Raw genomic sequence first — 25,672 nt, 5'->3', positions numbered from 1 at the left:
AATAAACGTATATTTATTGGTTTGCGCAAAAGTTATAGCGTCTACAAACTAGAGTACATTTTCTGGAATTTACACAGCTTTTAATTTACGACTGCCTATCTCATTTCTTGAGGTGCTAAAATGGCAGGGCAGTACAAACCCCCCCCAAATTACCCCATTTTATAAAGTAGACACCCAAGACACACAAGTTGTGGAGAGGCATGTTGAGCCCTTTGAATATTTTTTTTTGTCCCAAGTGATTGAATAATGACACAAAAAAAAAAAAAGTTTACAAAAAGTTGTCACTAAATGATATATTGCTCACACATGCCATAGTTATATGTGGAATTGCACACCAAAATATATTCTGCTGCTTCTTCTGAGTACGGGGATACCACATATGTGGGACTTTTTGGGAGTCTAGCTGCGTACGGTACCCCGAAAACCAATCACTGCCTTCAGGATTTCTAAGGGTGCAAATTTTTGATTTCACTCCTCACTACCTATCACAGTTTCGAAGGCCATAAAATGCCAAAATAACACAAAACCCCCCCAAATGACCCCATTTTGGAAAGTAGACACCCCAAGCTATTTACTGAGAGGCATGTTGAGTCCATGAAATATTTTATATTTTGCCACAAGTTGCAGGAATTTTACAATTTTTTTTTTTTTTGCACAAAGTTGTCACTAAATGATATATTGCACACACTATGGGCATAAGTCAAATTACACCCCAAAATAAATTCTGCTATTTCTCCCGAGTACGGGGATACCACATGTGGGGGACTTTTTGGGAGCCTAGCCACATACGGGACCCCGAAAACCAAGCACTGCCTTCCGGATTTAAATATAAAATGCTACCAAAAAAACTGTTAGCGATCGCAGGGATCAGGCCTGACTCTGCCATCGCTGCAGTTATGTGTTTAGTGTTTTGTAAGTGACAGTGATCGATCGATACTGCACTTGGGTGGGCTGGGCAGAGGGGCAAAACGCAGGTGCTAGCAGGTATCTGGGCTGATCCCGCTAACAATGCGTTTTTTTGGAACCCTAAACTGCTGGGGACGCTAGTATAGATCTGATCAGATCAGATATTGATCTGTTCAGATTCTATACCACTACGGGAGGTTTATGCTTTGCGTGTGGGTGTTAGCGGTACTGGCACTAACCTAGCGCTGCCTGGGGCGACGCAGACCCTAACCCTAAAACCTAATTGATATCACCCGCCGGGTGATCAGGGGGTTAAACCTTTATTGGGTAATAAATGGTGGGTACCCTGATGCTATAAAAAGCAAACTAACCAGAGTCACCCGTAACACTTATACGGTGATCACTGGTGAAAGGGTTAACTAGGGGCAATCAGGGGGTTCAAATTTTTATTAGGTAGTATATGGGGGTCCCTGGCGCTATATAAAAACCTGACGGGGAACCTAAATAACTAACTGGCTAACCAGCGTCACCAGTGACACTTATACTGTGATCGCTGGTGAAAGGGTTAACTAGGGGCAATCAGGGGGTTAAAACCATTATTGGGTAGTATATGGGGGTACCTAACGCTATAAAAACCTGGCGGTGAACCTAAAAAAATAACTAGCTACCTAACGACACTAGTGACACTAATGCAGCGATCAGAAAAACGATCGCTTAGTGACACTGGCAAAAGGGGGTGAAAGGGTTAACTAGGGGCAATCAGAGGGTTAAAACCATTATTGGGTAGTATATCGGGGTACCTAGCGCTATAAAAACCTGGCGGTGAACCTAAAAAAATAACTAGCTACCTAGCGACATCAGTGACACTAATGCAGCGATCAGAAAAATTATCGCTTAGTGACACTGGCAAAAAGGGGTGAAAGGGTTAACTCTAGGGGCAATCAGGGGATTAAACCTTTATTGGGGGGTGATAGGGGGCTACCCTGGACCTAACACTAACTGCCCTGACAGTTTTTACTTTTACAACTGACACTGAATGCAGTGATCAGTAAATAAATGATCACTGCAATCAGTGACACTGTGACTGGGGGGGGAGGGGGGGCAATCGGGGGGGGGGGGGGTTTGTGTGCCTGTGTGTACCTACATGTCAGTGTAGTGTTGGTGCACACTTACTTTCTGTCTTCTCCTCGTAGTCCGGTCAAAAAGACCGCCCCGAGGAGAATGACATCACTTCCTCCTTCCTGTGCATATAATACACAGTGGGAGGAAGCTTCTCATTGGCCAGGAGCGATCGAGAGGGGGTGGCCAGAAACCACTGGCCATCCCCTCATCACGGATCGCTCCTGCAGGGAACCGGACCGCCGTATCCAGCGGGAGGGGGTCCGATCGGACTCCCCACCCGCTGGAAGGCAGGCACGTACATGTACGTGCTTGTGCCTGCTTGTGCCATTTTGATGACGTACAATGGCAATACGGCGGTCCTTAAGTGGTTAAGGCTTACTTCCAACGGCTATAGAGGCAATGCTCTGTTTGCAGAGAAAAAGTATTCATACCCCATGAGATCACCAGAGTGGGGTTCCTTCCATTTAGCTTCCTTTTGAGGCTGTACCGGTAATGACTTCCACCCAGGAGAGGCTAGAACCTGGCTGGGGCGAAGCAGTAAGAGGGTGATGATCCGTGCGGTCCCAACAGGTGAGTAAAAATAAGAGAATACCGGGGCAGGGGGCGTATCTTCATCTTATAGCTATGTGGTCCTATCAGGTTGTGGGGGCGGAGTCACAACTCAGAGTGTATGCTGCCATGATGCGTACACTCTGGGTTGTGACTCAGAGTGTATGCTGCCATGATGCGACAGGAAAAGGATTTTACGGTGAGTACAAAAAATCTTATTTTTACTGCAGTATAAAACCTGCCTTGCCTCTGACAATGTGGGCCTGTTCTAACTGTTTACATACTGGCTCGCTGCCTTAAGTTTTTGCTGCTGCATCTTAATTGCTGGAAAACACTTGCCCTATTTCTCCCAAATTGGGCTGGTTCTATTTGCTGTTTTACTGAACCATACCTAATAACTATACAAAAAGAAACAAATGCCTGTGCGCTCAAAACATTGCCATAGGGCAGTGATGGCGAACCTTGGCACCCCAGATGTTTTGGAACTACATTTCCCATGATGCTCAACTACACTGCAGAGTGCATGAGCATTATGGGAAATGTAATTCCAAAACATCTGGGGTGCCAAGGTTCGCCATCACTGCCATAGGGTATATAGGTAAGAAGATCTTCACAAATCACTCCACCACATCAGCTGTGCTGCCACTCTCAACAGGTCGGGGGGAACCCAGAAGAAACTCTAAAGGAAAACAGGGAGCACCAGCGTTGCGCATTACCTTTACAACACTGAAATTTATTAAAGGGTAAAAATGCATATTCACAAACAAGTGTAAAATCAAGTAGATAATATAAAGTCCATCATATGCATCATCCAACAAGATCTGCTGGCCAGTACACTTAAGTAGGATGAAAGTCCAAAGTAACTGACGCGTTTCGAGGGGTATCCCCTCTTCTTCAGAGCTAATTTTTGAATGCAGGTAGATGGTTTTTATAAGATGGCTGGGATCAAATGAGTTTGATCATGTGATCCAAACCCCTCTCTCATGTGGGAGGACCAACACAATTAATTATACATAGATCAAATATTTTATTCCCCATTGGGGACAAAAGCCACCAAACATAATTTACATGTGTACATCAAAATGCACACATATATAAAAGGAAAATAGATTGAATGTTTTATACATAACAAGACACGAAATATAAAAAGTATAAAAAACAAAAATGAAAAAAATGCACAGTTCTTCCCTATACTGGATCTCCTTAAAGTGGAGTTCCACCCAAAAGTGGAACTTCCGCATTAAGCACTCCTTGTCCTCTTACATGCCACATTTGGCATGCCATTTTTTTTTTTGAGGGGGGGGGGGGTGTGCCTGGTTTTGAGTGGGACTTCCTGTTCCACTTCCTGCTTCAGAGTACAGGCCGCCTAGGCGGCACCTCCCTCTCTGCAATCTTCTGGGACATGTCACAGGTCCCAGAAGATTGCCTGTCCAATCGGAGAGCACAGCACGTCTCGCGCATTCACAGTGCATGCCCGGCCGTGAAGCCACAAGCTGGCGCGGCTGGGTTCCCACTGTTTCAATGGAGGCACCACGGAGAGGAGGGGGAGAGGAGCGAGGCTCCATGTGGCTGCTTCACTGGACTGTGGAACAGGTGAGTGTCTGTTTATTAAAAGTCAGCAGCTAAACTTTTTGTAGCTGCTGACTTTTAATAAACAAAAAAAAGCCTGGAACTCCTCTTTAAGCACCATACACTATGCATCTGTATATAAACAGTCACTCTCACACTATTGCAACCAGTTGTATATATAGCCGAGGAATGTACATAACATGATGCCGCAAAAAGAGCATTTTCATTAAAAGCCCAGGAGATTCCAAAATGAAAAGATTGTACAAGCTTCTGGCATGTATAAATCATGCCATCAAAAACATCAGCCATAGAAAAACATGCCAGCCGATGTGTAACTGCACTGTTTCCCAGAACCCATGCCTGTGATCTGCAAACGTCACTTCCGGTGATGCGGGACAGTGTAAAACCCAACAATCTCAATTGCAACAATCCATGAGCGCAGAGCTCATATGCTTCCATCCAATCCTGGTAATGTCTAATATTCAAATCCCTTTGCTAATGATCTTGGTATGTAGGGTTTAAGCATAAGAAAGAAAGATACCCATAGCGTAATCCCATTTGGTGGAATTTATTGCAACAAACGAGATAAATACAGCTCACTTTAAAAAAAAAGACAAACAAAGTAATCCACGAGCGCTGAGTTCGTATACTTCCATCAATTCTTGATACCTATTGCTCCTCATCTCCAGTGACGTGAGATGAGGTCACATCCGGCGGTGTATAGGGGACAGCCGGAAAATGGGACAATGGTGCTTATTGATGCCACATCCGGGTATATCCCGGCATGGGGACACCCAGAATGCACGCATCAGCCATCAGAAACCACACATGACTCACTGGAATCCATATGGGCATGTACAATAAAAGAGGAAGAGGAGAGAGAGAGCTTAAGGAGCCAGATTGGAGTGACATGTAGCACTGGTCAGTAGCGCACAGCCCTCCCATGGTGCTCTTGTAAAGCATATATCAATCAGAGCATTTGAAAGCAGATGTGCAAAATATCTGTGTATGTGTACACACACATATATGTATGGGAAAAATTGATAAACAAATACAAAGTGTATGGTGCTTTGCAAAAGCGGAACCAACTACCTATTAAAGGTGTCACCATATCTTTAACATACTATATATATATCTAATGTATATACAGTAATATCTCAGATTACGAGTAACATGGTTTATGAGCGTTTCGCAATAAGAGCTATTTTTTTTTTAATCTGACTCGGTTTTCAAGCATTGTTTTGCAAGACGAGCAGGATTCAAGCTTCTGGGGTGTGCAGTTTCGCATTTGGCCAGAGGTGCAGATGTGCCGGTGACACTCTGAGCCACTTTGGAAACATTCCGTTCCAGAGTGTTTCTGAACCTCTCCGAGTGCATTTGAGCGGTCGCTGAGTATTATCGAGTGTCTCCGGCGCCCCCCCCCCCACCTCTGGCCATATGCAGTACTTTATACAATAGCAGTCACTGGACCAAATTATCTGAGTTTCTATTGACCCCTATGGGGAAACTCACTTTTATATATGAGTGCTTGGATTACAAGCATTCTTCTGTAACAAATTGTTTGTAATTCAAGGTACCACTGTAATCTATATTACATAATAAAAATATATAATAAAAACTATAGGTAAAAACTGTCCAAATAGACAAATAATCATTAAAAAACTTTTTTAGGAATTAATGAGACTCATCAAATCATGGGTTTTTTTGAAAATAAAACTGGGTCTGTCAGGGACCAGCTTCCCAAGATCCTTTTTGAGGATGTCCCAGTTCTTCTGTAGAATCTGTTGCATTTGCCAAGCCCTGTTGCTATATCTAGTGCAGAAATGAACTTGTTGGATCTCATGCTTATCTCGAGTAAAATTCTCCTTGCAGGGGCTGTCTACTGTGTTACTATTAGTATTGTTTTTAGTAATGATTACACTCTCATACAGGAGCAAGTATTTATTATACGCCTCCTCTATGTTACATAGTTAGTCAGGTTGAAAAAAGACACAAGTCCATCTAGTTCAACCAAAAAAATACAATTTCATATACACAATTCACCCACAGTTGACCCAGAGGAAGGTGAAAAACCCCACAAAGGCATGTGAGAATCACAATAGCCTTTGTCTTTGAATTTCCTTTTAAGGATAGTTCCCTGTTCGATATAATCCTCTTGGGCTTTTAATGAAAATGCTCTTTTTGTGGCATCATGTACTTTACTCAGCTATATACAACTGGTTGCAATAGAATGAGAGTGAGTGTTTATATACAGATGCATTGTGTATGGTGCTTAAAGTGGTTGTAAACCCTTACAAACCACTTTGACCTACAGGTAAGCCTAGATTAAGGCTTACCTGTAGGTCCAAGAAATATCTCCTAAACCTATACGGTTTGGGAGATATTTACCCGAAGACAGGCACCGCTGTCTACGGCGCACTGAGTGCGGCATTTCCAACAACGGAGCTGCCGCGCGTGTCGGCTCCCGTGCGCATGCGCGGGAGTGACGTCATCGTGGCTCCGCCGAATGAGCTGCGAGACACCACTGAAAAGATGGATGCGCCGGACTACAGGGGACAGCGGTGACATCGCTGGCTCCTGTGTCAGGTAAGTGACACATAATGGGCTACTATGCGATGCATAGTAGTCCATTATGCTTTGCCTTTGCAGGGAATGAAAGAGGAAGTAAACCCATCAGGGTTTACTTCCTCTTTAAGGAGATCCAGTATAGCAAAGAACTTTAATGTGCATTTTTGTTTTTTTATACTTCATGTCTTATTATGTATTTACCATTGCCATCTCTTTTCCTTTTATATATGTGTGCATTTTGATATACACATGTATGAGGATAAATTTGAAGTGTATGTAAATGTCATCTGGTGGCTTACGTCTAGAGATGAACGAACATCCGACGGGACGTTTTCGCGAACGCGGCCAAAAGTTTGGGAACTGCAAAGTTCGCGGCAGGCCCCATTGACTTCAATGGCGGGTGAACTTTAACCTCCCTGGCGGTATGATTCAGTCTGGAATTAGGTGCTGAAAGTGGTACAATTATTTTGCATGGAAATCTGGCTTTTATTTTGTAGTCTTGTAATTCTTAGGAATAACGCTCTTAAATCTGTTCAAACCAGAGTCTAGCAGACATCCTGGGTATGATAAAGTTTATAATATAATAAAGAATAATAAAAATTATTCAATAATGTAATAAAATCCTAAAACACTGAAAAAATTACACTTTTTGGTTGCTATGGACAATCTCCAAATTCCAGGCAGTAAAAAACAGTATTTATAATATAAAAGTGCATGCAGTGCATTGCACAGACCACTAGGGACAAAGGGGGTGTGTATTTTTTAATACAGCACTGTAATCTGTAAGATTACAGTGCTGTGTGTGTTTAGTGTGCTTTTACTTTTTTGAATTTTCCGCCGTTCTCCGCTCCCGTGCGCCGTAACGTCGCAGGGAACGGAGCTCGGCGGCATTTGGCACTGTAAATCGAGCGCAGGACGGCTCGATCGCACAGCGCGGAGGACATCGCTGTATCCAGGGGACAAGGTGAGTAACGCTCCCTGTGTCCTCCCCTGCATCGAGCGAAGCCATCCCGAGTCTGGCTCGGGGTTACCGCTCCTGTCAGTATATTCCTACCCCGAGCCAGACTCGGGATTACCGCTAGAGGGGTTAAAAACCTACAGGTCATATTTTCAGCCACAAAATACTTACTAGCTGTGCACACATAGTCCCACCACATGGCCACTGACATAACACATGTATGAAGTGAATCTGGGATTGACAACTACAAGCATTCTTTTTTTATATGTGAAATTGTGACAATTCAGGACTCATGAGGCAATGGAGGAGAGGGAAGGTCAGGGTAGGCAAAGAAGAGGGTGCAGGAGATGATCACCAGCACCGTGATATAGAGCATTGACACCTGCACCGTGATAGAGTGATCTGACACCAGCACCGTGATAGAGAGCACTGACATCAGCACCGTGACATGAAACACTGACATCAGCATCGTGATATAGAGCACTGACACCTGCACCGTGATAGAGTGATCTGACACCAGCACCGTGATAGAGAGCACTGACATCAGCAGCGTGACATAAAGCCCTGACACCAGCACCATGATATACAGCACTGACACCTGCACCGTGATAGAGTGATCTGACACCAGCACCGTGATAGAGAGCACTGACATCAGCAGCGTGACATAAAGCCCTGACACCAGCACCATGATATACAGCACTGACACCTGCACCGTGATAGAGTGATCTGACACCAGCACCGTGATAGAGAGCACTGACATCAGCAGTGTGACATAAAGCACTGACACCAGCACCGTGATATACAGCACTGACACCTGCACCGTAAGCATCCGCAGGAGGAAGTCAGCATAGCACAGGGATGGTGGGAGCCCCTCATAATGAGCATAGCACAGGGATGGTGGGAGCCCCTCATAATATGCACAGCAGAGGTACAGCCCCAGGAGGAAGTCAGCATAGCACAGGGATGGTGGGAGCCCCTCATAATAAGCAGCCCCAGGAGGAAGTCAGCATATAACAGGGATGGTGGGAGCCCCTCATAATAAGCAGCCCCAGGAGGAAGTCAGCAAAGCACAGGGATGGTAGGAGCCCCTCATAATAAGCAGCCCCAGGAGGAAGTCAGCATAGCACAGGGATGGTGGGAGCCCCTCATAATGAGCATAGCACAGGGATGGCGGGAGCCCCTCATAATATGCACAGCAGAGGTACAGCCCCGGGAGAAAGTCAGCACAGCACATGGATGGTGGGAGCCCCTCATAATAAGCAGCCCCAGGAGGATGTCAGCATAGCACAGGGATGGTGGGAGCCCCTCATAATAAGCAGCCCAGGAGGAAGTCAACATAGCACAGGGATGGTGGGAGCCCCTCATAATGAGCATAGCACAGGGATTGTGGGAGCCCCTCATAATATGCACAGCAGAGGTACAGCCCCAGGAGGAAGTCAGCACAACACAGGGATGGTGGGAGCCCCTCAATTGCTGGAGAGAGAATTAGGTGTTATGCTCCATCCAGCCTGCAGGGGGAGATAGACAGTGGTAGACTTTTCTTCCTCTCTCCCCTTATCACTTGTCACTTATCACATGACTGGGGAGAGAAACGAAAAGCTGCCTTCAGAACTGTGAGTACATGTGGGAGGGGGAGGAGAGGGAGGACACACTGATGTGAAGGGGGCTGCTGGTGGGGAATCCTGATGGGGACTCTGATGTGAAGGGGGCTACTGGTGGGGACTCCTGATGTGAAGGGGGCTGCTGGTGGGGACTCCTGATGTGAAGGGGGCTGCTGGTGGGGACTCCTGATGTGAAGGGGGCTGCTGGTGGAGACTCCTGATGTGAAGGGGGCTGCTGGTGGGGACTCCTGATGTGAAGGGGGCTGCTGGTGGGGACTCCTGATGTGAAGGGGGCTGCTGGTGGGGACTCCTAATGTGAAGCGGGCTGTTGGTGGGGACTCCTGATGTGAAGGGGGCTGCTGGTGGGGACTCCTGATGTGAAGGGGGCTGCTGGTGGGGACTCCTAATGTGAAGCGGGCTGTTGGTGGGGACTCCTGATGTGAAGGGGGCTTCTGGTGGGGGCTCTGATGTGAAGGGTGCTTCTGCTGGGGACTCTCTGATGTGAAGGAGCTGCTGGTGGGGACTCCTGATGTGAAAGGGGCTGCTGGTGGGGACTCCTGATGTGAAAGGGGCTGCTGGTGGGGACTCCTGATGTGAAAGGGGCTGCTGGTGGAGACTCCTGATGTGAAAGGGGCTGCTGGTGGAGACTCCTGATGTGAAGGGGGCTGCTGGTGGGGACTCCTGATGTGAAGGGGGCTGCTGGTGGGGACTCCTGATGTGAAGGGGGCTGCTGGTGAGGACTCCTGATGTGAAGGGGGCTGCTGGTGGGGACTCCTGATGTGAAGGGGGCTGCTGGTGGGGACTCCTGATGTGAAGGGGGCTGCTGGTGGGGACTCCTGATGTGAAGGGGCAGCTGGTGGGGACACTGATGTGAAGGGGGCTGATGGTGGGGACTCCTGATGGGGACTCTGAGGGGAAGGGGGCTTCTGGTGGGGATTCTGATGTGAAGGGGGCTACTGGTGGGGACTCCTGATGTGAAAGGGGCTGCTGGCGGGGGCTCTGATGTGAAGGAGGCTTCTGATGGGGACTCCTGATGGGGACTCTCTGATGTGAAGGGGCTTCTGGTGGGGACTCTCTGGTGTGAAGGGGCTTCTGGTGGGGACTCTCTGGTGTGAAGGGGCTTCTGGTGGGGACTCTCTGGTGTGAAGGGGCTTCTGGTGGGGACTCTCTGGTGTGAAGGGGCTGCTGGTGGGGAATCCTGATGTGAAAGGAGCTGCTGGTGGGGACTCCTGATGTGAAAGGGGCTGCTGGTGGGGACTCCTGATGTGAAAGGGGCTGCTGGTGGGGACTCCTGATGTGAAGGAGGCTGCTGGTGGGGGCTCTGATGTGAAGGAGGCTTCTGCTGGGGACTCCCTGATGTGAAGAGGGCTTCTGCTGGGGACTCTCTGATGTGAAGGGGGCTTCTGTGGGGACTCTCTGATGTGAAGGGGCTGCTGGTGGAGACTCTGATGTGAAGGAGGCTGCTGGTGGGGACTCCTGATGGGGACACTGATGTGAAGGGGGCTTCTGGTGGGGACTCTGATGTGAAAGGGGCTGCTGGTGGGGACTCAGATGGGGACTCTGATGTGAAGGTGGCTGCTGGTGGGAACTCTCTGATGTGAAGGGGGCTGCTGGTGGGGACTCCTGATGGGGACACTGATGTGAAGGGGGCTTCTGGTGGGGACTCTGATGTGAAGGGGGCTTCTGGTGGAGACTCTCCGATGTGAAGGGGGCTGCTGGTGGGGACTCCTGATGGGGACACTGATGTGAAGGGGGCTTCTGGTGGGGACTCTGATGTGAAGGGGGCTGCTGGTGGGGACTAGGATGGGGACTCTGATGTGAAGGTGGCTGCTGGTGGGAACTCTCTGATGTGAAGGGGGCTGCTGGTGGGGACTCCTGATGGGGACTCTGATGTGAAGGGGGCTTCTGGTGGGGACTCTGATGTGAAGGGGGCTTCTGGTGGGGACTCTGATGTGAAGGGGGCTTCTGGTGGAGACTCTCCGATGTGAAGGGGGCTGCTGGTGGGGACTCCTGATGGGGACTCTGATGTGAAGGGGCTTCTGGTGGGGACTCTGATTATTGTCAGACCCACGTACCTGACAGGTGAGCCCGAAATAGCAGGGGAAGGTCTCCCTTACGGGTCTGGTTCACGGCCCCTGGTAGGATGGACAGGAGGCACGGGAGCGCAGACGGGTATGAGAGCCTGGCGGGTTAGATGCTGAAGGAGAGATCCGACGACAGGATTCAGACAGGTAGACAGACTCTCACAGCTGGATGCAGGAGCAGATGCGAGCAGAAGGGGGTGAGCAGGTCCAGCACCAGGGACAGATGACAGCAGGCAGACAGTGCAGACAAGGGATGAGCAAGTTCGAGTCCGGGTCACAAGCAGGGTTGGCAACAGGCGGGCAGCGTGGTACAAAGGAGCAGGCAGATGCGAGGTCAGAGACAGGCCGAGGTCAAAGGCAGGTAGCAGACAGGAAAATTCAAGGGACGAGCCGGGTAAACAGGAGTTCAGGAACACAAGCAAAGTCACAGGCAACAGGGCACAGGAAGCTGCAGATCGGACAGCACCGAGCACAACACGGGGGAACACTTAAGTAGGCCGATTGGCGCCAGCGCGCACCGACGTGCGCGCACCCATTCGCGCGCACACCAGCGCACACACGCGCACCAGCACACATCGACGCCCCGCAGCGTGCCCAGTGACATGTCCGCTACGGGCAACTCTCTGACAGTGCCCCCTCCTCAAGGGCAGCCTCCGGATGCCCATCCGGGCCAGTCTATCCAAGGGGGCACTTTTAAAAGCACTGAGCAGTTCCTCCACATGTAAATTACTTTCAGGTTCCCAGGAGTTATCTTCCAGACCGTACCCCTTCCACTTGATTAAATACTGAATTTGGTTACCCCTCCTTCTACAGTCCAGTATCGCTTCCACTTCAATTTCCTCTTCATTATTAACGATAACGGGTTTAGGTGGGCCCGAGTTTCGGCCAGTGAAAGGATTAGGAGTAACAGGTTTTAACAAAGATACATGGAAGACTGGATGAATCTTTAGGGAACCGGGTCCAACTCATAAGTAACATCGTTAATTTTCCTCCTGATTGCAAAGGGTCCCAAAAACTTAGGGCCCAGCTTCCTTGAGGGACAAGCCATCTTCAGATTAGCCGTAGAAAGCCAGACCTGATTTCCCGGTACAAGGATGAGCTCTCCTCGCTTCTTCTTATCAAACATCCTCTTGTTATAATCCTGGGTCTTGGCCATAGCCTCCTGTAGCAATTTGTTGTTGGTCAAGGAAAAGTAAATTGTCTCTGAAACTGCAGGAATGGCACACTCAGGAATCGAACCGGGCAAGAAGGATGGATGGTAACCATAATTTGCGAAGAAAGGCGTCTGTTTGATAGCAGAATGCAATGAGTTATTATAGGCAAATTCGGCTAGAGGCAGAAGAGAGACCCAGTCGTCTTGTGAAAAGGCAGAGAAACAGCGGAGGTATTGTTCCAAGGTCTGATTAGTCCTCTCCGTCTGCCCATTCGTCTGGGGATGATAGGCAGAAGAAAAAGCCAACTCAATTTCAAGGGAACTGCACAGAGCCTTCCAAAACTTGGAGGTAAATTGGACACCCTGGTCGGATACAATGCTTGAGGGAACTCCATGCAACCTCACCACTTCTTTAATGAACACCTTCGCAGTTTCAAGGGCCGAAGGTGTGCCTTTCATAGGCAGAAAATGGGCCATCTTAGACAGTCTGTCGACCACCACAAAAAAGGTAGAGAAGCCTTCTGCCAGGGGCAACTCCACGATGAAATGCATTGAAATCATCTTCCAAGGTCTTTCTGGAACTGGCAAGGGTCTTAGTAGACCCCAGGATCTTGTCCGGCTAGTCTTGCTCCGGGCACAGGTGGTGAAGGACTCTACGTACTTCTTGCAATCACTACTTAGCTGCGGCCACCAGAATGCACGCTGTACCAAGTCCGCCGTCTTCAAAGTGCCAAAGTGGCCGGCAAGTTTGTGGTCATGGCAGAGCTCCAGAACAGCCATCCTCCGGGACTAGAATTTTGTCCCTGTACCAGAACATGCCATCTTGTGACCTCACAAAATTCTCAACCGACGGGGACCACCCCACAGAAGCTTGTCTAATCCGGGACAGGAGCTCCCCCTGGAGAAGCAAAAAATTTCCAGCAGGGAGGATGGTATCTGGAAGCAAGGTATCCTGGGAGTTATGAAACATACGGGAGAGGGCATCTGGTTTGATGTTCTTGGAGCCGGGTCTGTACGTGATGTGGAAGTGGAATCTGGAGAAGAACAGTGCCCACCTCGCCTGCCGTGGTTTCAATCTCTTAGCCGTTCTCAGATACTCCAGATTCTTATGGTCTGTATAGACCAGGATTGGATGTGCAGCACCCTCCAGTAAGTAACGCCACTCCTCCAAAGCTGCCTTTATAGCCAGTAGTTCCCGGTCCCCCACATCGTAGTTTCTCTCCGCTGCGGAGAGCTTGCGAGAGTAAAAGGCCACAGGGAAGAGAAGGGCCTTGGCACCTTGTCGCTGGGAGAGTACAGCCCCTACCGCGATTTCCGAAGCGTCCCCCTCAAGGACAAAAGGCAGGGCAGGATCCGGGTGCTTTAGGATGGAAGCCGAAGTAAAAAGTTCCTTCAGTTTCTGGAAAGCAACTTGGGCCTTAGGGGACCAACAGAAATGGTTTCCTTGCTTGGTTAATTCAGTGATGGGGGTGATTATAGCAGAGAAGCCCCTAATGAACTTCCGATGAAAAATTGGCAAAGCCAATAAAACGCTGGACACCCTTTTTATCGGTAGGAGCGGGCCAATCCAGAATAGCTTTCCGAGGATCCATCCTGATACCGTCAACAGAGATAACCAGGCCAAGGAACTGTATGCTTTGGAGCTCAAATTCACACTTTTCCAACTTGGCGTAAAATCTATGCTGCCTAAGGCGAGTCAACACATTTCGGACGTGCCTGCGATGGTCAGAGACTGAGGAAGAGAAGATTAGGATGTCATCCAAGTAAACGATAACGTATAAATCTAACAGGTCACAGAAGACATCGCTTATAAAGTGTTGGAAAGTGGCAGGTGCATTACACAGACCAAAGGGCGTAACAAGGTATTCGAAGTGCCCGAACCGCGTACGGAAGGCAGTCTTCCATTCGTCCCCCTCACGCATGCAGATCAAGTTGTAGGCACCGCGGAGATCTAACTTGGTGAACACAACAGCGGATCCCAGTCTTTGGAAGAGTTCGGGCACTAAGGGTAGCGGATAGCGATTTTTGATGGTAATTTTATTTAGCTCCCGATAATCTATACAAGGTCGTAGCGAGTGGTCTTTTTTTTCAACGAAAAAGATGCCGGCCCCAGCTGGGGAAGTAGATGGGCGAATTAAGCCTTTCTTGAGGTTTTCATCTAAATAGCCCTTCAGAGTTTCCAGCTCTTGCTCAGTTAATGGGAAAATTCTTCCAAAAGGGACCTCGGTTCCGGGTAGAAGCTGTATCGGGCAAGATCGTAAGATCTGTGCGGGGGTAAGGTTTCTGCTCCTTTTTTGCTAAACACATCCGTAAAATCCCGATAGGGCTCAGGAATTGCTTGAGGTGACTCAGGGTCAGAGTCCAGACTGAGGAGCTGAGTGGATGTGGAAGGGACTTCAAGAAAGCAGTGCTGTTGGCAGTAGCCGGAAAGAAACTCGACCCTCCCTGTGGCCCAGTCGATGTTGGGGTTGTGGGCTTGTAGCCAAGGCATTCCCAAGATAATGGGAAAAAGAGGGGAAGAGATGGCGTCCAAGCAAAGGAGTTCACGGTGGTTAGGACCCATGGTGGCCAGCAAGGGGATGGTTTCCTGGGTGACAGGACCAGAACTTAGGATGGAGCCATCGGCAAGGTGCACCGCCAGGCTCTGGGACTTCGGTCGGAGGGGAATGCGGTGATTGGCAGCAAATGTCTGGTCAATAAAGCAACTACAGGCTCCGAAATCAATTATGACTGGAACTGGGATATCCTTATCGGGAAGCTGTAGAACGACAGAGAGAGCAAGGTGAGAAGTAGACTTAGGCAGATTAGGAGCGTGCTTGAAAGGAATCGGAAGAGACTTACGTGTCTTGTTAGGACAAGATCTCACGTAGTGACCTGGTTCCCCACAGTACATGCACAGGTTACTGGTTCTTCGACGTTGCCGTTCCTCCAGAGTGAGGGATGGACGGATGAGAGCCAGCTGCATGGGTTCAGGGGGTTCAGGTCCCGGAGCCGGAGGAGCTAGAGTGGTCAGCCGAGAAAAGCTGGAAGCACTAGGAACCTTGGGGAGGACCCAAGTAGGCCGAAACTGGCTGGAGGACCTCTACACATGAGATAACAGAACCTTCTAATTGTCCTCCAGAACCAACGTCCAATTCAGAACGGTACAACAGAGGTTGACTTGACACCCTCAAAAGGTATGACTACACACAGCCATCTCACCATGGCAACACACAGCAGGCTAACCAAGCCACCATAGACTTTGCAGGGTTCTTTGCACAATGTGAGTTAGTCACCAAAGGGCTTGAAAAGTTTAATGACTGCCCTGAATGCTACAGAGCCTGGTGGTCTTCCTTTCAAAATGCCATCAGAGACTTAGATTTGTCCTGTAGGGAAGAGATAGACCTTCTGATCAAATGACTTGAAAATTAGTCTGCTGAGCATCCCAGGTGAATCAGGACAATATAAACCACCCAGACACTGGTCTTAAAATGATCTGTTGAGTGTTATGGTTCAGCAAAAGCAGTAGAAAGCGCACTATTCAAAAGACTTGATAACTTCCCCAAAATACCTAACAAAGCCTACCAGAAACTTAGGGAGCTAAGTGACTTGCTAATGGAACTTCAAGTAGCTAAATCCAAGGAGGACTTACAAGGACTTGTATTCCTTGACACAGCCAGAGGTGTCAACCCCATTGTACAAAACGTACTCTTCAACTTGCAAGAGCAGTGGATTACACATGGATCCCGATTTAAAAGACAACATGATGTTCCATTCCCTCCTTTTTGTTTTTGTGGACTTTGTGTGGAATAGTCCAAGTTTTGATTTTATATTGTCATGTGCTGCTCCTTCAGGACTTCAAGTCTCGCAAATCTCCAGTAGCAGTACACAAAACTAGCGTGACTCCTCCAGATTCTTTTCACAGGTCTACCAGCTTCTCTAGCTTGGAGACAAAGGTCAAAGATCCTGGTAAGCATTGTCCCTTGCATCGGAAGCCACATTCTCTCCTAAAATTCAGAGCCTTCAGAGAGGAAACCCTGCAGGACCGCAAAGCCTTCCTCAAGGAGAACCACATCAGCTACAGGTGCTGCTCTTCAACTTCTCACCTCACCAAGGACTGTAAGGTCAGTTTAAAATGCACAGAATGTGACAGCTCAGATCACAACACAGGTTTACATCCTGGGCCAGCTCCATGGTCTTTTCAACACACTGTCAGCACTAGTGAGCATGGCGGGGAGGAAGAGCACACCATTACAACTACACCAGAGATAACTTCACAATGTACAGAAGTCTGCAAAGGAGTCATAGGTGGCAGGTCCTGCTACAAAATCTGCCTAGTCAGAGTCTACCTTGCAGGCCAAAAAGACAAAGCTATTAAGCTTTACACAATTCTGGATAACCAAATACAAGTCATTAGCCAGCTCAACCTTCTTTGACATCTTTGGCATTAAAGGCCCAAGCATCCCCTACTCCTTAAAAACTTGTGCAGGAATAGTGGAGACGGCGGGGAGGAGAGCATCCGGCTACCAAGGCGAATCCATTGACAGACAATCATGCTGGTCTTTACCAACTCAGATTCTCCTACTCCTTGCGAGAAATATATTACGAGTCCACAAATCAAGAGCTCAAATTAATGGTCCCAACAATGCTCCTTATGCTCAGAGGTTAGGCCTCTGATGGGTGATCATAGGAGATGTCTGTCTAGGAAGCCTGCACAATCTAACAGCATGGTCACAAATACCCTAGATAATGGGTGTCTTTCTCTTTTCCAGCCATGTCACAACCATTTCCTTGTTAAGGAATTGCCCTACACCACCCGCTTGTCTTTTCCCTTCACAAGCCCCACTAGTGACAACTTTGCCTGTGGCAGTGACCGAGACAATTTAGGGTGCACAGTCTTTCAAAGAACTAAAGATGAGAATCGTGTGGCAAGGTATATTGAGGACAAACTCTTCTTACAAATAATGGAGCAAGGACTAGTCAAAGATAGCACAAACAGCTGGGTCACACCTCTTCCCTTCAGACCACAGAGACAACATTTGCCCAATAACAGAGAACAAATGCTACAATTTTTAACTTCCCTTGGATGTAATTTACAAAGAAAGCCAGAGATGAGAGAACATTTATTTTCTTTCATGGGGAAGAATTTGAGATTTGAGAACGGTCACACCGAGATAGCTCTCAACCTTACAGACTCTGAAGAGAGTTGGTACCTCCCTATATTCGGAGTGTACATCCTAAAAAGCCAGGTCAAATCAGAGTAGTGTTTGACTCTAGTGCCAAATTCAAGGGTGTCTCCTTGAACGATGTCCTCTTCACAGGCCCAGACCTCATCAACAAACTCCTGTGAGTGCTCTTACGCTTCCGCAATGATTCTATTGCCTTCATAGCTGACATCTAACAGATGTTCCATTGCTTCCTGGTCAGAGAGGGAGACAGAAACTTCCTGAGGTTCCTTTGTTTCAGAGACATCCTTACAAAGATTATCGCATGAGGGTACACATCTTTGGCAATAGCCCTTCACCTGCAGTTGCTATCTACGGACTCAGACATTCCGCCCAAGAAGGTGAACTTGAGTACGGCTCAGATACAAAACAATTCGTAGAGAAAGTCTTACGTAGATGACTGTTTGAAATCCTTACCTTCCAGTAAGTCTGAAATCTGTCTTCTTAAAAGAACACAGAAAAATGCTCACTTGTTCTAATCTCAGGCTTCACAAGATTTCTTCCTACAGCAAAGAGTTAATGGAAGCTTTCCCTGCTCAAGACCATTCTAATGATCTAAGAAACTTAGATCTAGGTACAAGCTCTTTACCTGTACAGCGCAGTCTAGGTCTACTTAGGGACTTGAAATCTGATTCCTTTACCTTCCAAATAAACGGAGAAGAAAGGTTCTTCACTTGCAGAGGTATCTTGTCCACAATCAATAGTCTATATGATCCATTAAGATTTGCTGCACTTGTTACAATTCAAGGTAAAGCCCTACATCCGACTGGGATGCCCCACTACCCCTTGATAAGAGGAACTCTTGGGTAGAGTGAAGGAACTCTCTATAGGTCTTATCTGATCTCCACGTTTCACACTCATATGCTCCCATACCCTCTACAAAGACACAGAGCCAAAACCTTTGCATATTCTGATGCTTCTATCAAGGCAATAGCTGCTGTGGCCTATTTAAGAACTGTCGACACTACAGCATGATGCCACATAGGATTCGTCATAGGCAAGGCAAAGCTAGCTCCACACCCTGAGAACACTGTCACTAGGCTAGAACTTTGTGCTGCAGTACTACCTGTTGAAGTAGCAGAACTAATAACCTCAGAGATGGACATTGACCTCAAGGATAGCCAGCTCTACACTGACAGCAAGGTAGTGCTAGGCTACATCTACAATGAGACCAGACGTTTCTATGTTTACGTCAACAACTAGGGTTGCCACCTCATCCCTTTAAAACCGAACACATATTAATTACACCGTTTCTGTGGCTGATTAAGGTGATAATTAAACTCACTTGGTGCCTTATCTGCATGAAATTAGCCTCAGAACCTGTGTAATTCATATGTGTTCGGGTTTAAAGGGATGAGGTGGCAACTCTATCAACAACAGAGTGTTGAGGATTGCAGACATCATATCAATTATCATGACGGATACATTTCCTGCGCCTGATTTTTTTACCCCAATTCATTGACCTGTAACAGGAGCTGCCCTGTCTCTGGAAGGTCAAGAGTAGAGACTACTCCAATAAAATATTGAGGAAGGCAGCTTTGGAGAAACCAGTTTACCCCAGGGCAGACATCAACTATGTCAAGACAAAAATATCAAACCTGAGGAGTACTTTTAAAAGGGAGCTCAACAATGTCATGGACTCACAGAGATCTGGATCATCAGCAGATGACATATATGTCCCCAGGCTGTGGTATTACAACAGCCTGTGGTTTTTGACTGACCAGGCAAAACCCAGGCCATCGCTGTCTACACTCTCTTTGACATCTGCAGAGGCCACAGCTCTTGAGGTCCACCCAGGTCCTGCTGCACAGGAAGAAGATGTGGAGGAGCCCAACTTGACCCAGGTATAGCATTGTTGAACATATTTGCATACAAAAACACAATGATGATAACTAGACGTTATTGTTAAAATATTTCTGCCTTAACAAAGTGTTTTCCATATCAATAGACAGTAGTGACTAATGAACTGAGGAATAAAAAATGCTGAGGTCAGAAGTATAGTCTTTTCTATTTGTCCACATTTAATTTGCAACAGCGAGGAGATCAAAATTGTGTGTAATTGATGACCAAACCCTAAAAAAAGATTCTAATTATGTTCTATTTTCATAAACAGGAAAGTGTCAGTCTGGAGGAGCCAGTGGTCAGCAGCCAGACAGAGTACCAGATCCCTCCCCTACACCCTCCTGCTGCTAAAAGGGCCAGGAAGAGCAGGAATTTGGATGAGGCTACAACTGTCTTCCTCAGCCAGGCCACTACTGCCATCCGGACAGACCCAGATGAGGCTGAGGGATTTGCCCTGGTGAAGGCCAATAAATTAAGGGAGATGGACGGTAAACAAAGGAGCAGGTGTGAGGAACTCATCCTGCAGCTCCTCAATAAGGGGGTGAGGGGCCAAATTTCAGAAAACACACACCTCTGTGATTTTGTTGCCCCACATCCACCACCTCCACAGTCACCCCACCCACCACAGAAGCATGGCAGGAAGTGGCAATACCAGTCACAAGACCCTCAACAAGGCTGCTGGACTAGGGATTTAGAGCCGGTTCACACAGGGGCGACTCAGATCCGACTTCAGTTCGCCCCTAGTTGCGCTACATGTAAAAATTAATGTAAGTGAATGAGAGCCATCTTAATGCACACTACTGAAGTCGCTCCGACTTCAGAAAAGGTTCCTGTACTACTTCTATCCGACTTGTAGGCGACTGGTACCCATTGATTTCAATGGAGGTCACCTCCAAGTCGGATCTCCGTCTATACGGAGGCAACTCTCACAGAATTATCAGCTCTCAAAAGGGAACTCCACGCCAAATGTATTAAAAAAAATTGGCGTGGGTTCCCCCTTCGAGAGCATAACAGGCCTTTAGGTCTGGTATGGATTTTAAGGGGAACCCCCAGATCCATACCAGACCCTTATCCGAACACGCTACCCGGCCGACCAGGAAAGGGGGTGGGGACGAGAGAACGCCCCCCCCCCCTGAGCTGTACCAAGCCGTGTGCCCTCAACATGGGGAATGCCTTGGGGAAGGCCCCCGGAGCTGTGCAATAAACTATTTTAACCCTTGTGTGTTGTGTTTTTTTGTACATTTTTTTCACAGGTGAATGGGTAGGGGTACATTGTACCCCATACTCATTCACATAGGGTGGGGGGCCGGGAACCAGGGGCCCCCTTATTAAAGGGGGCTCACGGATTCCGATAAGCCCCCCGCTTGCAGACCCCGACAACCAACGGCCAGGGTTGTCGAGAAGAGGCCCTTGTCCTCATCAACATGGGGACAAGGTGCTTTGGGGTGGGGGGCGCGTGGCCCCCCTTCCCCAAGGCACCCCCATGTTGAGGGCCTGGTACGGCTCAGGAGGGGGGGGCGCTCGCTCGTCCCCACCCCGTTTCCTGGGCGGCCGGGTAGCGGCGTGCTCGGATGAGGGTCTGGTATGGATCTGGGGGGACCCCCAACCGTTTTTTCAGAATACCAATAAAGGAATATATAGAAGAGCGCCAAATCAGTAAAAAGTGCATTTATTTTATACAATAAATAAAAGTCTCACTTACATCCATAATTATTATTGTCCTCCGTTTGATAGTCAAATCACTGTTCCCTTTCGCTGGTGCTGTTACTGGATGAATCCTCCTCCACAGTGCGCTAGGGGAAGCTCTGCTGTGTTCTGTGATGCACAGAGACTCAGACTGGCTCGTAGACAGCGTGTGACGTCAGCCGGGGGGTACCCAAAATCACAACGCGTTTCTGAGCTTGCGTAAGCCTCGCTCGGGCATGCGCGCTCCTTTCTCAAGTGCAGGTATAGGCAATGCTGCAGTGGACTGCTCTTAAATAGGAGAGTGAATAGATAATGACAGACAAGATAGCAATTAACCCTATAATCGATGCAAGCTGGTTGAGAGGGTTATACTAATGATAATACTATGGCAAGTGAGTAAAATATATGGTAACGAAGGTGAACTTGAAAAAAGGTGAAACGTTTTAGAGAAGAGTTATATATATAGGGAACAAAGAATGTATGTATAAAAGAGTTGTGGAAAATGAACAGAAATGAAAAAAAACTATGAAAATGAAAAAAAAAATAAAAAAATAAAAAAATAAATAAAAATAAAATAAATTTTTGCAAAAATACTAATAAAATTAATAATGATAATAATAATAATAATAATAATAAAAACAAAAATAGTGATAATAAAAATAAAAGTAAAAAAAAAAAATATGAGAATAAAGATGAAAATGAAAATGTAAATAATAATAATATTAATAATAATAAGAGGAATAAAAATGATAATAAAAATAAAGATAAATATAAAAATAAAAAATAAACATGAAAATAACTATAAATATAAAGATGGTAATAGTAAGTATATTTATAGGTGGTAGGTAATTTTAGATCTCAAAAGTATTGATAATAGGCCAAATTGAGAAATGCCTATAGAGACGTTGATAACAACTAAAGGCTTGAATAATGTGAACATGGTAATCATAATGATAACAACAACAATAGTAGTAATAGCAATAATGCTACCACCATTACTCTTACTACTAATCAATCTTGACTGGTTGGAGGTATTATAAATGAAGAAATAACTTCATGTTAATAGCATATGATTATGAGCCCAGTTACAGATAAATGCGACTTAGTCGCATTTTTAAACGCACGACAATGATGTTGATGGTGGAGATACAAGATCAATATATCACATTTGTATGTGAAAACTCACGTCAAGATTGATAGAGGTGATGCAATTAAATTATGTTTAAAAGATATGTGTATAGGCATTTGAGGGGGGGCGTGGCTTGCCGTGAGGGAAGATGGATGCTTAGCTCTACAGCTCCGCCAAATCTAAGCCTTCCCTTAGCATACAGAGGATTTATTCACCATATTTAATTTCCCAGAGGATGGGGACAGCTTCTAGAGGAACTTCTACCTCAAGATCCCGCTCCCCGAGAGAAACCCATAACCGGAGGACCCAGAATATCTCTGAAGTGATTACGGCACATCGGGCCAACATGGCCGCCTCAGAATCCTCTCAGAGTTCAGGCGGGATTGTGTTAACTCCAGCCACCTCAGCTCCCGCAACGCTACAACCAACACAAATGGCTCACCAACAACCGAGTCTAACGGACCTACGGACGGTTGCAGCGGACATTAAAGATACTCTATTCGCCGCTATCACAGATCTCCGTCATGAGATTCAGGCCATTGCGGGCAGAGTTCAAGACGTCGAGAAGAAGACGGCTGTGCAACAAACAGTTATCACAAAGATGCACCGAACCATGGACTCACATACACTGCAGCTCCGGGATATCCAGAGACACGTCGAAGACCTTGACAACCGGGGGAGAAGACACAACCTCCGGATAAGAGGAATCCCCGAGAGTGTTGTTCCAGATCAAATTCTATCTACCATCACGGATCTCTTCAATCAACTCCTAGAGAAGCCTGCTCACTCTCAAATCGATATGGAACGCTTCCATAGGGCACTCAGACCCAGAGGGAAAGACACTGATCCACCGCGGGATATAGTTTGTTGCCTGACTGACTATAAAGTGAAGGAAGAGATTCTGAAGCGTGCCAGGCTTAAACAGCAACTGAATTACAATGGCAATATTATTCACATCTTCCAAGACCTTTCTGCCATAACTCTTCAGAATAGAAGGGATCTGCGCCCCCTGTTAGAAGTACTGAAAAGTGAAGGAATTTTATACCGCTGGAAATTTCCCTTTGGATTATCTGCTTCTAATAATGGGAAAACAGCCCTGCTCAGAGTTCCCGAAGAGCTGGAAGGCTTCTGCCATACGCTAGATATACCTTACGTGGAGTTACCTCACTGGTACTCTGAATTTAACACATCTCTCAAGTCTAATTCAATCCCAAAAAGCCTTACCGAAGACCTGATGGAAACACAGCACACTCACTTTTGAAGGCGCCGCTCTCCCTCGCTAACAAGAGCAACGCGTACACCGCCTTCACAACCCCAGCTTCATAGCCCTACATCTGCCCCACTGTCTCGCAGAGCTCGCCGTGATCGCTGAATTGTCACAAATCCTCTAACAAATACAGATAAGTACTCACCAATTCTGCTCTCCTGCATCTCTTTCAGTATTTTTTTTTTTTTCCTCTCCCTTTATTCCACTTTTTCTGCCACTTCCCGCTCTGACTTTTAAATACAATCAGATATGTTACAAACTCCTGCATGCTTCCAACAACTTTGTTACACTTTGATCTCCGAACAGTTACTTATTCACCCTTCTGTCACACTGCTGATTAGATCCGCTAAAACATTCTATGTTAAGATTGCATGCCACCTAGTGAAAGTATAGTCTATGGCTCTACAGTTTTTTTTTGTTTGTTTTTTTTCTCTCACCCTTATCCTTCACTATATTTTCTGCTGTTATGCTCGCATGGCTTCTACTGGGCTATATACTTACACAGAATCGCTATCGCTGCTTTGCTAAGAACTGTTTAGCTTTCCCCTCCCATGAATGCTTCCATATCTCTTCTAATATGCTTTGTTCCACATAAGATATGCTGACCGGTGAAGACACCTATGATTCATTCCTTCGGAGATAAACTGTTCTCCTAACTTGGAAAATAATATACCAATATCACATTCAATAATATAACTTTTACCAAAGCTCTCCGGAACTTGGAGCCTTTTTGCAGAAGATGTTTGCAGATAATATGCATGGACTTTTTTTTTTTTTTTTTTTTTTTTTTTTAAAACATAGTTCGGAGACTAATCAAATACCTATTTTTGCTTTATGTGTGATAAGGTTCAGCTGCAATTGTATAGAGGTGGACACTCTTCAGGTCACCACGTGACTTTCCTATACGTTTCAGTAATTTACTTATTCAAATCTCCTGTTGGGATTTACGTATTGGATCACATTATAGAATATTTGATATTAATCGTAAAGCAAAGATAATATACCCGTGCGATATGCCCTAAATATCTAAGGTTATTGGGGTGGCCGGACAGAGTGTCTACCTAGCTTTAAGGATAGAGTTGATAGACTAGATTTTTTTTTTTTTTCTCTCACTTCTATGTTTTCAGTGTTATATAAAAGTTATATATGTTTAAGAATATATGTTTAAGAACGCCCCGACCTTTCACGTGATCCTCACATCGCTTAGACCCATCCACATTCAATCCATACAAAAGACAGATTGCTAACTGTGTCAATAACGACTTATACATGAAGCCCGATATTCCACGATAAACATACATGCAATGTTAGCAATTCGATCAATACTTCAATCCACATTTACATAAATTACAACCCGTTTACTTCATTAACCTTTGACAACTGTCATACCACTCACAAGCTTTTCTTTTATATAAGGTTTTTATTTCAAATTTTTTTGTTACCTCATCCTCTCGGTATATATTACATTCCTCTGCAGATATTTACACTTTCAATACAACAGGCTAATGATTTGGCCTTGGACCTGGATATCCATCTCTTCTCACCAAGACCACCTCCTATATAGTGGTGTCAATCACTGTCCTACTTTCTCTTGTTTTATCAAGATTTATTAGATTCGTTCACCACTCACCACTCCGCCTCTGTTAATACCCCTGAAACAGGAGAGCAGGACTCACCTGTTGCCGGATATTCCCCACTTCCCTGACTTTACCAAGTGTACCTTACTGTCCTTTAACCCCCCTCTATAATAGGGTCGAACAGACATACTCGACCAAAAGTATCAGATATCTTTTCTCACTTATACCACTTAAGGTAATCCTTCTATATTCGCCAAACTTACCCAATACCAGAGTTTTCTTCTAGACATCTGTACTCTTTATTACAACATGCCTGCCAATTCACCTAAAACCGGAATAGATCGCCTTAAGATAGTATCACTTAATGTCAAGGGCTTGAATATCCCTGAAAAGAGAACCCAATTACTGCTAACTATGCAAAAATGGAAAGTAGACATTTTATTATTACAAGAAACCC

The 25,672-nt window shown here is 46.4% G+C and overlaps 1 protein-coding gene and 1 long non-coding RNA gene across 2 annotated transcripts in view; both read right to left on the bottom strand.

The window, feature by feature from the left end:
• Positions 1-24,159, bottom strand: part of LOC143957009 (uncharacterized) — a 56,588-nt gene extending 32,429 nt beyond the window's left edge. Inside the window, exons 1-2 of the long non-coding RNA XR_013270042.1 lie at positions 23,784-24,159; positions 21,259-21,530 (exon numbers count right to left, since the gene is read on the bottom strand). This is a non-coding gene — a long non-coding RNA (uncharacterized LOC143957009). The remainder of the gene's footprint in view (positions 1-21,258; positions 21,531-23,783) is intronic.
• Positions 1-25,672, bottom strand: part of LIN7B (lin-7 cell polarity scaffold B) — a 1,167,120-nt gene that overhangs the window by 209,423 nt on the left and 932,025 nt on the right. The gene's annotated exons all lie outside the window — the stretch shown is intronic.

This window comes from Lithobates pipiens, unplaced genomic scaffold (assembly GCF_037356315.1).
Source record: "Lithobates pipiens isolate NorthernLeopardFrog02 unplaced genomic scaffold, aLitPip1_a1.2 Scaffold_48, whole genome shotgun sequence".
Classification (NCBI taxonomy): domain Eukaryota; kingdom Metazoa; phylum Chordata; class Amphibia; order Anura; family Ranidae; genus Lithobates; species Lithobates pipiens.
This window is presented reverse-complemented; position numbering and strand designations above follow the sequence as displayed.